Source organism: Haplochromis burtoni, unplaced genomic scaffold (genome assembly GCF_018398535.1).
Source record: "Haplochromis burtoni strain Fernald_Lab_line unplaced genomic scaffold, NCSU_Asbu1 Contig_18, whole genome shotgun sequence".
In the NCBI taxonomy this organism is placed as follows: domain Eukaryota; kingdom Metazoa; phylum Chordata; class Actinopteri; order Cichliformes; family Cichlidae; genus Haplochromis; species Haplochromis burtoni.
In genome coordinates, this window is record NW_024582379.1 from 2,090,451 (window position 1) to 2,107,612 (window position 17,162).

Sequence of the window (17,162 nt, forward strand, 5' to 3'; positions counted from 1 at the left end):
TGTGAATCTTGTATTCATTCAATTGCTTTGATTTCATCAGTAATATCTGTTTTATCCAAACTACTATGCTTTCCCCCCTCATCATTATACAGTACACCTGCTTATGGAGTCCAGTTATAGCACTCTGTTAGCCATTAGAGCCATAAGAAAAAGACGATCTTGGCTTTGTATGTGTCTTAACTTTATAAGTTAATAAAATTAAGACTGTACAATGAAGGAAAACTGATTGAAAGAGGGCAAAAAGAGTAAAGCTCCTGAACAAGCATACAACAAAAACTTGGGAGCTAGTCACTGGAGCTATCCTTTATGAGATTACTCACAGCAGTAAGCCAAGCAGACAAAGTACACTGATTTAGCCTGAATTTAGCAACAAATTGGTTGCCAGTTGACAAGACTAATCAGGGGCTTTTGTTCATTTTCAGTGGGAGCACATACAAGTTCTGGATTTGGAGAAATACCCATGAAGATTTGCAGTGTGAGTTGCTGTCAGAAAAAAAAAACTGCAGTATTTGTCCATCTTAAATCACAAACTAATCAAATATACATTTGCATGCCTGTAACTTACAGCACTACCTCTCTCATGCAGAGTCAAACCTGTACAGGTAGGGTCAACACCAGGGTTTAAAATGCATGGAATAATCTGGAGCAGCATACTGGCATCTCCAATTTACAGAAACCAAATCATATTCAGGTGAAGATTTTATAATATAAAGTCAGTTTATATTTTTTTGTGCGGAAGTCTGGTATTGCTACCAGTTAATGCCATGGAGTTGCTCACTTAAAGCAGATGGTCACACTTATGCCTCCTTTTTTCCCTTCTCATTGCTTTAATGTGTTCATGTTATAGATATAAATAAAGTTGTGATCATGGCACAGCATCTGGCCAGTTGTACACAACAGAAGTGAGCAATAAAATTTTTTTTTTTAAAGTGGCATTTAATTTCAGATGTACAGAAGAGGTTGTGTGCCTGATTCTGTATGTCAGTCAAAGACACAGAGGCTTTATCGCCCAGAAATTAACAAAATGGTAATATGTTATGAATTTAAAAAGGGGAATGTATTACCACGCTAGACAGTGTGGTAAGGTTTAAGGTAATGGACCTTATTGGACTGGTGTAGCCTTTAGTGTCACCATTACATTGGGTCAGTCATAAGTTTAAATTTAAGCTAATAATGCTCTTTAGTTTGACTTGCCATATCCCACCTTCAGCAGCCATATTTACCCCTGATTGAGAGTAAATGTAAACAAAATATGAATCAATGTACATAACAGTTAGCCAAAACCATAAATTTTCTAAACAAACAAACAAAAAACTAATTATCAATAACATAATTATAACCTCCATCCATTTTATTCAGATTTTAAATCTACAACTTTTCCTTTATATGTTTTTGGAAAACATGAAGAAGAGCAAATAAAGAAATGGGCAGGGAAAATATATACACACAGGCAGGAAATGACTGAATAAACTGAATGGCTGACCCCGAGGCCATCAGGAACTTTATCCTCCTCTCAGTCCATCCTGCTCTCTCACCTCCAACATCTTTTCACTTCTCGCCCACCCATGACCTCAATCAAAGCGACACCTGGAATGTTTTGTCACCAGGTTGCCAAGGTCGCCAAAACACAGAGGATTACAAGAGCCGGTGGGAGGGAGAAGAGCTAGGGTCTCATTCTCTCTCTCTCTCACAGACACATACACACACAGAGGCAGACACAATACACTTATTTTCCGAAAGTTCATACAAACACACACTCGCTCTCGCACACAAACAAATGTTTTTAACGTATAAGTTTCCTCCACTCCATCACCTTCCAGTTTCATTTGGACCTTGTGGACTGTCTAGACCTCTGTATGTATGTGTGCGCCTCTGTGTGTGACTGCCTCACCTGGAGATCTGTGACTCATCGGAAAATTTAAATACAGAACGCTACTGACACAACGTCATGGTTTTTCAGGCCAAATTTTTCAATTCTCCAATTGCACATAAACTGTGCTGTGAATACACACAAAAGCAGCATCCAAAAAAACGACACATAAATGTGTTTATGTGCTTATGCACATGCATACACAATCTTCCATTCCTCAACCATATCCATGTGTGCGCATGTGTAATTGTGGCCCTTATCTTGGAGAATAGAAATGTGCTGTGGGGCTAGAAGCTAAAAGCAGCTTAGGTAAAACATCAAGACACAAATAAGGGGAAAATGAGTAGGCAGCGTCCCCACTTTGATGTCACGAAGCTGACATTTTCTCTCTTAGTTCTGTAATTAGTTCTCTGAGAGTATGGAAATTGGTAGACATTTTCACTGTATAATTTCATTATCTGTGGGAAATTTTCTCCAACACTTGGTTATTTATCCAGTGTCATATTCAGCCATTTCTCTGTTAGTTTCTCACTTGCTGCACCGCCTTCTCTGTATAGCTATTTTTTGCTCCTTTTTTCCCCTTCATGAACCTGCTTTTGCTTTTACGCCCCTACTGCTTTTCACTTCGCCCCAATAATCATTCTCACCCTCATCTGTCATTCAGAGAGCTGAAGGGGTTCATGGCTCTGGAGCGACAGCTATAAATTATTGATTGGCACAAGAAACATGATAGCTAGAAAAGAGTGTTGGTGGAATGAGAAAATGGGAAGGATGGAGGGGGAAAAATCTCTATGAATAAAAGCTTTGTTTCCCAAATGCTTACCGTTTCCTTCCACTTCTGCATCTTCCCTGTGCCTTCGTCTATCACAGCGCATCACTGTTGCCTTTTCCATCTGTTTTCCTCTTCTAAACCTTATCCCTCTTTCTTGTTTCACCACCTCCTTACACACCCACCTACCCCTCTCCCCCCGATCTCCTGACAGGGTGACTTAAAGATCCTAACAGCCCAGCTCATAAACGTCTTGCCTGAATGCTGTCATCACTAATGGATGGCTGTAGCAGAACAATGTCTAGGTTCGATTTACAGTATGTTGTAAATATGTGCCACTGGCTAAAACCGCATTTATTCCCTCCTTGAAGTCAGTAGGGAAGCCCACCTTTGAATACCTACAAACCAAGCCAATAAATATCTGTAAATCTGCTAAAAACATATGTCATCAGAGGTGACTAATCATCTCTGAACATCAGACAATATTATGACCACTGGAATCAGTATAGAAGTCAATAGGTTAATGACAGATTGAGCAAAAAAAAAAGCAAACAATGCTGAAATAATTTAACATGGTATGCAGCAACCCCCTGTTGACAAGACAAATACTATAATATTTGTACAGTAAAAACAACAGGCTACTCACAGACTTTGCATGACTTAATGGTTTGCATCAGTAATACATTTTTGGGTTTGAATGGTTTCCATAAAACAAGGTTAATTTTACATGAAAAAGTGCAATATGAGCAGTATTTGATACTTTTTAAATCTTCCTGTTAGTTACAGGAGTAACAAACAAATATGTAAACAATTTGAAAAGCTGATGCTGGAGAGTGCAAAAAAAAATGCATTCATTCCTCCAGCCTAATGCCAAACAAAGCCAAACTTAGTGCCATATAAGGTCAAAATGCCTCTTGAGTAGGAGCATGTATGTGTGCCTGGGTCTTGTTTTGTTGGCACTGCAAGTAGCATGCGATGCCTATCAGTGCAGTAGCCGTGGAAATCATGAAATCATACTTCTTAATGTCTTATCGGTTAGTTTCAATCTGTTGCAGCTGCAAAAACATTCACTTTCTGAGAAACGGCTATGCTCTAACTCACACACACACACACACCGTAAATAGACATAAAATGGTAGCCACCCACCCCCACCCCTTTACCCCTAATCCAACCACTATTGACAGCATACACACAACCACAGACAACCAAACAAAACTAAAACAATCCATATCTTTACAGCCAAATTACACAACTCACACATACAAAAACAAAGGAAAATGCACACACTTGCACAAACGTAAAGGTGCAAAAGTGTTTTTATGCACCAAAGGATTCCCATATTTCTCTGTTCTCTAGCTCTCGCTCTTCCTCTCTGGTTGTGTCTCTCACAAACACACATTGTTTTACGAACACAACAAATACAATTTTCCCATTACTTACACTCGTTTTTTCCTGCACACACATATGGACAAAAACACATCCTTTACCCTTTAACAGATTCAACTTAAAATGACCTATTTGAATCTTGAAAGGTTTAGGGAGGTGATTCAGGGAGTATAGGGAGGTGAAGAGAAAGATGAAAACTGAGAAGACTGAGAGATGATGGCCCAGCAGAGGGCTAATGTATCATTGCCGTGGAATTGGATATATGATGTCAACCATTCTCTCTCTTGCTCGCTCTCTCTCTCTCTCTCTCTCACACACACACACACACACACACGCACACACGCAAAACAAAAAGGCAAACAGCAGGTCCACAAACATGCAACCAAACCCGCCCAAAGCATCTGTTCATGCAAGCTCGTGCGCACACACACGCACAGATAGACAGTACTCTAAAGCAGCGGTCCCCAACCCCCGGGCCTCGGACCGGTACCGGTCCGTGAGTCGTTTGATACCGGGCCGCAAGAGTTGAGGCTCAGGTGTGAAATGTATGGTTTTCAGGGTTTTTATCAGTTTTCAGGGTTATTTTGTTATTGTTTTTATCGTTAACTTGGTTTTCCTGGGTCTTTTCACGTGTGTTATGAATAAATCTTTTTTCGGTACCGGTACTAGTTTTATTTTGTTGTATTTATCCGAGACACCTTAAAGGCCGTAAAGGTCGGGCATAAACCGGTCCGTGGCGCAAAAAAGGTTGGGGACCTCTGCTCTAAAGAACATAATAATATCAGCCATGTCTATAGAGCAGCAGTTGAGCATTTCTGATTTCCTGTTGTCTTCCTTCTTTCTCTCGTTCAGCTGCTTTCAGGATTTGCTGTCATTGCAGACAGATTTTAATATTCTCTTTTGAATTTTTTTTTCTTTTCAATCTCCCACTGCGTATTCAGTACTCAAATTTCTTAAGTGTTTACCCATCTCCTGTTAAATTATTCATCCTTTGAAATAGCTATATGTGTGGGTAAGGATCCATTTACCCACTTTTGCCTGAAGGTATACCTGTAAGCCAAGACAACTGAGCAGAATAACAGAGCAATCTCATTATTAATAAAACCATTATTAAAGATTTATATACTGTATATTGTTATTAAAGTAGGGTATGTTTCTCCAACTAATTTCATCTTTTGTTAAAAAGTGTCATTAAGACAGATTTTCATTCTAGCTTCCTTTAAAAAAAACAAAACAAACAAAAAGCTTGGTGGTCAAAACCTGTTTTTACTCACAAACCGAAGCACTCCTTACACAGTCTGATGGGTAAAGGCTATTCACGATGCCTTTACTAGTGGACACAACATTGAAAAAGTAGTCATGGTATTCTAGGAATCACACAGTTAAAATCTTGACATATTATCTTTTGAATGTCAAGTATTTTAGATTTTTTTAATCACATTTGTGAGAGTTATTTTCAGGTTGTAAGTGGTTCTCGTGAGAGGCAGAATGACCAAATACCAGAAAAGCTATGGTGGTTCACAAATGTCATGATAAAACAACACTACCTGTGTGCAAGTGTAACAGTGTGAGCTGTTCTTACAGAAAAATCTGTTATAAAAAGGGGATCAAGTGACTAAGTTTGTTGAACTACTTGACATGAATGTCCCATTGCTTTGTAAACAATGCAGTAAGTGATCTCACATTTTTTTCTGCATCTGTTTGAAACTTAATTTTATCCTCAGTCTGAACTCTCCAAGCAGAAAGATTATGTAAATTATGGGTAGACACATCAGCATTCTATTAACTTTGTTCAATTAAACATAACTATATTTTAATTATAAACTTTAGGAGAAGTATATACCAGTGTAAATCCGTGAAAACACACAGGATTATATCATTATCAGTATGAGGACTCTTGATTGCTGGTTGCAGTTTTACATGGAATCTCAAACAAGAAAAAAAAACCTACTGTGTTATTTTGTGTGGCAAAAAGTGCCGCGAGACTGGTTGATGAATCATGTCTACCTGATGGATATAATATACACAAGACACTTTTTGTTATAGCCAAGAGCCATGCCAGGTGATGCATAAAGGCAGGGGATAGGTGAATGTTAGACTGTTTAGGAATGGAGCAGACAGTGACAGCTGGCTGGCGTCCTCCAGCTTTTAGTGTATGACATGTAAGGCCCCAGCTAAGCCTGGAACTAGATTTACAGTTCTGCCTGAAGAGGGCTGACTCAAGTCAGGCTACAACTTGCCTCATTTGAGAGACCCAAAAAGAGAGCCCCTGTCTGAAGGATTAAAAAAAGTATAAATCTAACGTATCCTGCAGCCTTTTTGTTGAAACCTATAGCATATACTGTAATAGAGCTAAATGCTTTTTGTCAATAACTTATGCAATACGCTTTTTTAACTTTCTGATGTTTTCCTTTGTTAGAAGTGTCACTCTGTGTTAAAAGCACATGCACACCTTCACATAGTCTACAAAATTCACAGCTTAAATATCTATTTTACAGCTCCAGATGCAAACTCACATACTTGACGCCAAATCAAACAGATCATGTTCATTTTATTTAGTTCCATATTATTAGTAATCAGTTCGGAGAATAGTAAGCACATATTGCAGCATGTGCATTTTAAAAATCAATGCACATGCTGCAATATGTGCTAATATTATGCAGTCATGCATGTGCATGCATTTGTGTTTGCATCTGTATTTATGTGGATGATGTGTGTTGAGATGAATGTTATTATACTGTACTTGCACATTTAAAGAAGTATGAATAAAAGCAGATACTAAATGCTCTAAATTGTTCAGTTAGCATTTATTTAATACAGTTTATTTCAGTCATCTGCGGCACTAGTACAATAACTATAGAGTTGGTTAGCTATCATTTGACTTACATATGCCAACAACCACTGAAGGAATTTGACCATGAAAGTCACATTCACACAGGGTGTGCCTGCCAACTTTTCAGACCTGACTTTTTTACCAGTTTTTAGAACAAATTCCAATTTAGCATACAAATTACTTGCCAGGATACTTCGCCAAATATTTAAAAAAAAATTCAATAAGATCAGTTTCTTCAACAATTTAATAAAATGAAAAGTCAACAGAAGCTTTCATCCCAAAGCAAATTTAAATTGCAAAGATCGCTGATACCACTGCTATATTAAGGTCAAAAAAATTAAGATAAAAGCAAAGTGATTAAAACAAGAAGGGAGGTAATGAAAGGGAAAATAACAGAGATATAGAAATCCCTTCAGGTGTCACCTGAGTCATGTTTGGTAAAAAGTCACATTGAGAAAATGACTCGCACAGTCACAGTTGGACATACATCACACATATATAAAATTGGGCACAGGCGCATTTTAAACAGGGACACATGCCGCACAGGAGCAGCTGATGCGTGGGTGTTTGCAGGTAGGCAGTGTGAAAAAATTCTGCATCCATTTTTTTTTTATATATATAGCTGTCTTTGCCAAGCATTACATGTACATGAGACACACACAGAAAGATACTTCACAGGACTTGGGTGTTACTTTTCTTATCATGGTGCATCTTTTGTTCTCACATTATTGCCTTTCCTTTACTTTGTGGCTGTCATTCCATTTCTCTACTGATCACGTCTTCAGCTATTTCCTGTAAAGTAATCTGGCTCAGCCATGGAGGGGCAAAAAGAAAAAAAAAAAAGGGGAAAGTATAGAGTATTCTGCCACATATGAAGAACCTGAGATCAAGCACGCCTCATTTCTCTTTAAATGTCTCATAAGCCAGGGCTTATCTCCAGTTTCTGCAGTGCAAGTCAGCTTAGGTGTACTGATACACCTCAGTGGACAGCACAGGCTGGTCTGTAGAGGGTGCTTACATCCAATTCTCCTCTTTCTAGGTAGGTAACAAGCAATGAGGCTTTGGTTGTAGTTTTTTTGTGTACATCTTTGTGACTCCTGAAAGCACACTATCAGCTGACACGATCATGGTGAGGAGACCTGTTCGAGTCTTTGGCCATAATGTGAGTCTTCTTTCTGATCTAGGTCAGGTGTGAGAACCAGTAAGGACAGGCCATTTTCTGCAAGTCTCTCATCTCTCTACTCCTCCTCTCTAGCTATGGATGTCATGCAACCAACACATCATTTTCATTTATATTTTCTCACATATATATGTTTTACCCAGATTCACAATATGATGCAGTTTTCTGGCAAAGTGTAAAGAACTGGAGCTTACAAATCACCAAAAGAGTAATTTGCAAAACTGATTAATCACAGGGTCTCTCAGAAATTGAATAATGCAGTAATACTGTAGTAAGAAACCAAACGTTTAAGCAGAAAAAAACAGAGCAGTGCACAAGGAGAAACAGGGAAGCACATGGACAGTCAGAAGAAGAATAATTATAGTAATTTCACAATCATGGACAGTTATCAGCTCTGTAATGCACAACTTTAATTTGGCATTACGCACAGGCTCAACTGTACTCACATCACAGACAGCCACATGCAGATGGAATACCTCATTTATATGCATAATCTTATGTAAGCTTGTGGGGGTACAAACTTGTGTGAGTTGCTGTGTAATGTTATCTTCCAGATGGATTCTGTCTCCCTTATCCCAGGCCTGAGGGAAAAGCGAGGCTTTGCTTTCATTCATGTTATACTATCACAGCTCAGTATCGCTATTAATACAAGCAGCCAGCACAGGGCAGTGCATTAGAATATCAAAACACTGGCTGGGGAAGGACTTCTATTTTCAGGGAGATAGGGTAATGTTTTTTCTGTGAGGCAGACAACTAATAGAATGGCCAACTGGTGGTGTGCATGTCTGGGCTGTATGATCAACATCTCATTCTCCAAATGGGTTTCACTCTGTTCATCATGTGCACTTGCATAATTTTCCACCTGTCAGAATCTTTCCGTGCAGGCTTATGTGTCTTTATGATTTTTTCCCCTCCTCCTATCTGTTTGAGTCTCTCTCTTCCTTTTCATCTCGGTTTGTGATGTCTTCCCTGGTTTCCTTAGACAACCTATGCATATTCACATATAATGCATACCTTACCCTTCTTTTCTTCTTATTGCTTGCAGCCTCGTTCTCCTTTTGCAGTGGAGTAATGACATAGATTTAGCCATCCGTCTTTCTTAGGTCAGTTCCCCAGAGGCAGATTTCACACAGTACTCTACCCACCCAGCCACTTTGTGCAGGACCCGATCTCCTGTGCCTTGTGGCTTTTTCATACTCTTTTTTTCCCCCACTCTTTTCTTTCTGTTCTTCAGATGCATTAGTGTTTCCGTGTCTTCCATCCTGTCTCCTTATCCAAATTGCTTCATACTGCTCTACTCATTTGCCTTAAAAAGGAATTAAAACTCAATGCTTTTCCCAGTTTTGAAGATTTATTGAGGACAAAGCAGCACAATATGTTCACACACACAAACATACACACACACACACACACGCAAACATACACACAGACAAACACACAGGAATAATAAAATCAAATGATAAAAACAGCTTACAGGCTTATTTCATTTGAAGATTTCCCCATATTTTGGTGATCTTATTCAGAGCTGTAGATAAAATTGGATCCGACATTTCACTGCTCATGCCTTTCACCATCTGCAGGCTCACCACTTCTCTCTTCCCTTCTTATCCCTTTTCTCTCTCTCTGCCGCCCTCATCTCTCTCCCAACTTCAACACTTGGTCTCTCTCACGCCTAGCCACAATCGCTCGTCTCCCCCCCCCCCACCCGCTGTGTCTCTCTCCTCCTTCTCAATCTTCCCTCCATCCTTTCCTTTTTCTTTCTGGCATATTTCCGCACTTCCTGCTCTCATCTTCAATCCCCATTTCACGCCTTTATCCATCTACACACACACTTCCCCAATGCTTCATCTCCTTGCTTTGCTCTCTGGCATCTTTCCACACACCACCTCCTTCCATCCTCCTTCGCTCATTCTTCTCTTTCTCCGTTACCACTTCATCTCAAACTCTCCACATTTTTCACAACCTCTCTTACTCTATATATCCTATCTACCCTCCCCCCCCCGGTTTGGTCACTATAAATAGAGCCTCCAGGGGGTTTCATAATGGACTCCTGTATCTGACCCTATTACAGAGACATTACTGACCATACTTTTCGCTCTTGCTTTCTTTTGTCATGCACACACAGTAAACAACAGTTTCTCTCGTCTCTATTTTAGCTCAGTAATGCATACACCTTCTCTGACTTTTAAACTAGGTCACTGGCCTGACTAAAGATGGTAAAGCTATTTCTTCATCAACACTTTTTCCCTATTTATTATCCTTCTCATTAGTTTTTCCTCTCCTTTAGGTTTAATCTTTTTTTTAAATTGTCTTTGATTTGTATTTTTTCTTTTTGTCTGGGATTGTTTACACTGTTTTAAAATGCATCAAATTAAGGTTTCTTTGAAAGCAACATCTTTGGGTTAGAGCTCACACCTTATAGCTATAAAAATAAATGGCAGGATTACTAATGTGCCATAAAAAGCGCCAAGGAATTTTGTTCCATTATGGTGAGAGCAAGATGAGGAAGAAAAGATTAGGAAGTGTCCTAATTACCTTTTATTTCGTACAGCACTACTTTCTGGATCAAGGTTTACTTGAGCTTATTGGAAGTAAAGCAATGGTTACAGCACACAAGCACGGGCATCTAAACAGTAAGCCTCTGTGAGCATGTTGTGTGAGCGAGATGGAGAAAACTGGAGGAGGAGCAGGAAAGAAACAGGCTTATTCTATTTTCAGCTCTATTTTGGTGAAATCCGAAGACTTTTAAAATTACACAATGGGTTTTTGAATGGGTTTCATCAGCCCCTGGGGCGAAGAACATTGCCAGCCCATACAAGGCTGAATCGCAGATAAATTCAAGTGACCAGAAGGAAAAGAAAATTCATAGTGGGCCTGAATGAAACCTATAAAAAGACATATACTCTAGACATCTAGTTCTGAGCTGAGAGACCTGAAGTAATTGACATATTTGGGGCAAGGTCAGAGCTAGAACATACTGTAAATACTACCATAATTTGTTGAATGTTACAATGAAATAAGCTATTAATAACCATTTCAGTGTAAATGAACACAATGGCTTCATTGTATTGGTAAAAGCATCGTGTTTCCTCTGCTGGATGCTTTCTTCCCACCATGCATCCTGGTGCACGGGGTTTCAGAGGTAAGGTATCCGCATGATATAAACACAACTCTGAGGACCAAATGTCCACTTGCTTCCTAATATAGCCCACCCACTAATAGATGACATGATGATTATATCATGGATGGATGAATAAGATTTACCGTGTACCACACAACATACATGACTCAACAAAAGATCTCTGTGTTTACTAGTACTGTCATGGTCCTGGGTCACTTGACCCAGCGTTTTGAGTTTAGTATTATTATGATGATAATCTTGTGTACCAGTTTATTCTGATGTTGTGTTTATACTTTTTAGGGTTCTGTGCTCCCTCTTTTTAGTGTCCGCCCATGTGTTCCCTCTGTTCTCCGTCTGTACCGTGTCTCTGAATCCAGTCTGTGCAGCCTGTTTTACTTTGAAGGTCTGTGTCTTATGTCAGTGTGTTCAGTTTTGTGCTCTCCCTGTCTCGTCAGTGTAATCAGTGTCAGCCGTGTCTCCCAGCTGTTTCCTCTCAGTCTTGTTCACCTCTTGTATTTAGTGTCTGCGTCTTCCCCCGCTCGTCGTTGTGTCGTCCCTCATTCTTCACTGTGTGTTCTGTTTGCCAACTTGCCTGCCTGTTAGTTTTGCTTTCCCAGTTTAGCTAGATTTCGGTTCTGTCTGCAAACCCACAAGCCGTTTATTTCGAGTTAACTTTGCCTCCACGAGTCCAGCTCTTGGATCCACCATTCCTGCCTACCTTCACACAGCCATGACAAGTACTAAAAGTACTAAAAATTCATTTTTAACTAACTCCATCATGCCCTCTTTCTGTCATTGGTGTTAAAAATACTACTGGTGAGAATAAACATGGAGCATTTCACCCAACAGTGGCTTGGTGCTTAGATGGTGCTGGCTATAGGAATGCCAGAGTTGCTCTGTTGTGTCATCAGTTTGTTGAGAAGCACTTGATTGCTAACCATTCTGACATGTGGCCCAGATGTAACCCATGCTGGTGAGCACAGAAATAGTGAAGACCGAAGGCATGGGTATACAGTTCAAAGCTGTGAGAAACTTCACAAGCTCAAATGGCAGCAGGCAGTAAAACTACAAAATGTTTTAAAAGGGGCAAGTGGAATAAAAAGTACCTTCTGCCAGTAAAGTCTTCCTACCTTGAAAAGATGTCTTTCTTTATACTGAAATATTTCTTTTCTTCACCCTTTTCTAAGAGCTTAAGGCAGCAGAAGAGTGTCACGAGTCAGCACATCATCTTTAAGACGAAGAAAAGTTAAAGCTTCATGGCTCTGTGTATTTACTGTCTAAATTCTCAGAAAGATTGTGCATTCTAGCTCAAACACTACTCTTAAGCAGATTATCCTTTGTGATTTCCCGCTAGTATGGTGCAGATCAAAAGATAATATTAATCTGGCAAAAGGTTTATTTCACTTATTGCAGATAAACCAATTAAACGATTGTCAATCAAAATACTATTAAAGTAGGATTTTAAGGAAAGGGTTTTAATAGAGGACTGAACATTAGGAAAATGGCTGTGTGGAAACATGGGTAAAGGTTTGTGGGTTTTATACCACAGGTGATTCAATTTTAACGTTCATTTCCATTTCAAAACATAATTTAATTCCATTAAACACAGAGTCACTCTGCGGTTAATTATGTATTCACAAATTTGCTGGTTAGAAAATGCATGACAGCGTTACACAGGAAAGTATAAGGTTCATATTCAGTTCATATGGAGAAGGAATTGCCTGTATGCATCATTAACTTTTACTTGACCACTTTCGGAACTTCCAGTCCAGTCATGGTGTTAAAGGATGCTCTGTAATTACAACACACGGCCACATATAAGTAAGAAGATTAAGAGTTCAAATGTGGAAACAGTAGAATACATTTTATTAAGATATCACAGAGGCACAAGACAAGAGCAATGACATATTATTCTGGAACATTTTGTATTAGAGGATATGGTGTGTGCTGTTTTGATACTGCTTCTGCCAGCTTCTGCATATGCTGATTTTATTATACATAACACATCTGCATGTAAACAGCAAGACCAAGGTCAAAATGGAAAAATGCTAAGTGCTCTGCTTGTTGCTTCAGCACCTTCTGTTTCTGCTTCACATTAGCATCAAAAGCAGTCGTACAAAGAGCACCTGAAATACTAGTTCCAAGACCTAATGCCTAAGCAAGGCAAGGGTTAGAAGTTCAAATCTTCAATTGAACAAGTGACCGAGTCACTCTATTTATGTGAATCGATCTACTAGAAAGATAGATATGTTGATAGACTGAAAGCTGAAGTTGCCCGGGGGCTATGAGCACTGCATGAGTGGGCCTCTTAAACGAGGCCCCACACAAAGAGGTGAAATGAACAGGGGAAATAACAAGAGGTTAGTTAGTTAACTGGGGTCAAAAGGCCAAAGGGGATGAAGCTTTCAACTGTTGGTACATTTTTTGTGCTTGTGCGTGTATATGCGTGCGCCCACGCACACATGCAATGTGTGCATGGGAGAGAAAGCGGGCGAGTAAGTGAGTCATAAAGAAGATGTGTTGTATGATGAAAGAGCCTCTGTGCAGGTGGACGTTGAGGTCAGAAGTTGAAATGTTGTGCGGGGCTAACGGAGAGGATTCAATGCATGACTGAATCTGTTTGCAGCAGTTTGCCCTGTCAGAAAGCTGATGAATGGGTTTTAAGTGTTTCAGCCTTGTAAGCTCAAAGGTAATGAACTACAGCTGAGTGAGCCAATACTAATGTTTTCAGAGAGCTGGCAGGTGAAAACTATATTCTGCTATATGGTGTGCTGTCAAACAAATATTAATCCATCAAATGTGCAGAAATGCTTTGGACTTTTATTATTGCTGTTTTGACAGTGTGCATGTTCAAAGGTGTATATCATAATTAAGTTCCCCTAAAGCTTTGGAACAGTATTTTAGCCTAAAATGCTTTTATGTGTTATCAGGACACAAATGCAGCAGAAGGTTTCTTGAAGGGTTTCTTCTTTAAGGCAAGATCAACCTCTCAGTTGAGCCATCTACTCTCTGCAGAAGCCTGGTCTCAGTGGATGAATGGCTGTCAAGAATGGCTGTCATTTATACTACACACTACAGGTGTGTAGTATAAATGACACAAGACCCGGACTGAAAATTAGTGACAGGAGGTCTTGTGGAGTGATGAATCCAAACGTAAATTTGTGGTTCAAATCACCGTCGGTATGTAGAGAAGGGATCAGGAGAGAAGCAGCAGTGTGTCTTCTGCTACCATCTCTAAAACACAGTGGAGGCCGTGTCATGGTTTAAGGCTGCATTTGATGGAAGTTGATGGAATTATGAATATAGAAATGCACAGGCAGATTTTGATCATCTGAAAAGCATCTGAATGGCATCTACTTCAGTTTCCAGCATGAAATACACTCTCAGTGCAGCTGTGGCGGCGTTGTGGTTTGTGGCTCAGTTGCAGGGGAGTGGTGGAGCAGTGGGCTCAGGGTGTGGTGTCAGGGGAGGCTGACTCACAACGCTGTTCTCCATCACCTGGTCATGCCTTCCTTATTTAAGTAGGATGCTGGGAGCTGACGGGAGACCTGTGTGGTGTGTAAATCTGAAGGAGGCAGCTGAATAGCTGTGCAAAGCAAAGGTGTTTGAACAATTGCCAGTAAGCATCATTTGGTCTTGCAACACCGTGTGCATCGTGTACTTTGTATGCTACAGTAGTAAAAGCATATATGGACAGAAAACACACACAATGGAACATTATTAGTCGTGGATTGGCCTCCCCAGAGCCCGGGCATCAACATTATTGAAGCAATGTAGGATTCTTAACAGAGACCATAACAAAAGGCAGCTAACATCCAAAGAAGAGCTTTGAATGTCATTCAAGAAGCCTAAAGACCTAGTCTTGAAGACAGCTTAAAGTAAAAAATGAAAAGAAAGCCTAAGAGTTCTGACTGTGGTGAAGAATAAACACGGTAATACCAAATATTGACCTTCATTACCTTACATTACAGCAAATTGCTACACTCAGTCTGAATTTGTTAGTTTGTATTTTCCTTTTGGGGGTAATTTTGTATCAGTTTAATTACTTTTAAAAGCAAAACCACAAAGATGCATTCTTGTTATAACAGGTGTCTCACAAGGCCACAGTGCATTGTGTAGAAAGCAGAGATATGGTGACATTTTATCAGCCACAGTCTGAAGTCAGTTTAACAAGAAGATATTTCATTTTATTCCTCCTTTACCTCTCCTCTCCTTCTCTTTCTTTCACACACCACACACACACACACACACACACACACACACACGACAGGAATACACAGAAAATCAATGTTTTTTTTTTTATGTTTCCTTTGAAACACCAGGCATATTTCACAACATGCAACATCATGTCTACATGTCATCAGTTTGTATGCACTGTGCCTTTGTGATGTGTGGGGGTGCAAGCTAACAGAGCTAAAGAGCAGAGGAAGAAAGTTGGAGTAGGAGGATGAAAATAAGAAACGAAAGGTGGCAGAGCCATCCGATGTTAGAGAACCAAAAGAGAGAAAAAAGTGACCGGTTGTGATCTTGTGTCCTTGAAGATGCTCTTTTTGTTTTGTTTCCACTTTGGTTATTGATCTCTGTACACATACTTGCTGTATTCCTGCTTTACTCTCCCCATTCTTTATACAAATGAGTACACTAGAGACTAAACAAGAAATTAAAATAATGAGCACTGCTATTATGTTGTTTGTATGATGAACAATATCCTCAACACTATGTAATGAATGTGAAAAATGCTGAGATTTCAATAAATAGTAACAGTTAATCCAATACTTTTGTTCAACCTCTTGAAGTAAAGCTGAATGCATGCACTTCAGTTGTCTTGACTGTGTCATTGAAAAGACACAATAGACTACTGTAAAAAAATACTTACGGAGCTAAGTGCAGACAGATAAATATACATATCATTTTTAAATTTGGAAGTTTTATTGTGCGTCTCTGAGTCCTTGGGGCTTTAAAAGGTGTTTTATGTAACACTCTTCATCCTACATAAAAACTGTGTGTGTTTGTGTTATGCTTGAAAGGTTGCTCTGACTAACCAGTTACATGATGTGCTACTAAAACTAAGAAACTAAGAAAGTGTGAATAGATTTAATCAGTAACACTTTGTATTACTGTATTTGCATGTATGTGAGATTTGGAGTTTAACTGGTTTATTCCATGATGATATCTGATTTTGGTCTTGGGTGATAATGAAGGGTTAGCCAGAGTTAGCACTGTGGTAAAAATTTCAAGAAATTTTACTTTGACACTTTGAGGGAAATCTCTATTTTCACATGCCTCTGTAGACATGTCTGGGATGAGCCTTCCTAGGGTGACAGAGTTGGATTTTGGCTTTTGCTCAAGGACACATCAAGGATACTTGGGTTCGATGGGTTACGTCGTAGTTTTTCAGAAGGGTTTTTTTGTTACAAAGTACCTATACCATAGATTTAACACAGAAGTATAAATCCTCTGTAAGGTACCAACAAAACAATGAGAGAGCAATGGAAAGTTAAACAGGAGGAGAACAGCAAGAGAAAAGAAAATCAGATTAAAGACGGAGCTGGGCGGAAGTCTGTCTGTTGCACATTATTAAAACGCCTTCATTACTTCTCAATTTTTCACCCCCCTTATACGTTTTTGGGCTCTTTCCCTGTCTCGTCATATATCACACCTCCGTCGGTATAGACACAGAAACACACACTATCAAATGAGGCATGCACAAACTCATATACACACTGGAAGTCTGCTCTGGATTCAGCATGTGATTTGGACTGGTGTGATTAATGGCATTCTGTGCACCAGTGAGGAGATGAACCAGAAAATAGTACAAACATTATCATAACCTGAAAGACCTAATTACCGCAGTGCACATCTGACAGACGTGTGCGTGCAGGCCGCTCTGTGTATGTGTGTGTTGGGAAAGGGGATGAGTGGTGGGGGGCAATAAGGACAGGAGATTTATGACCCTGCTATGGAATGTTGTTTTGTGTCCCTGACGTCCCTTTTGTGGTCTTT

The 17,162-nt window shown here is 39.6% G+C and overlaps 1 protein-coding gene across 2 annotated transcripts in view; it reads right to left on the minus strand.

The window, feature by feature from the left end:
* LOC102309063 (netrin receptor UNC5C) overlaps positions 1–17,162 on the minus strand; it is a 181,502-nt gene that overhangs the window by 96,101 nt on the left and 68,239 nt on the right. The gene's annotated exons all lie outside the window — the stretch shown is intronic.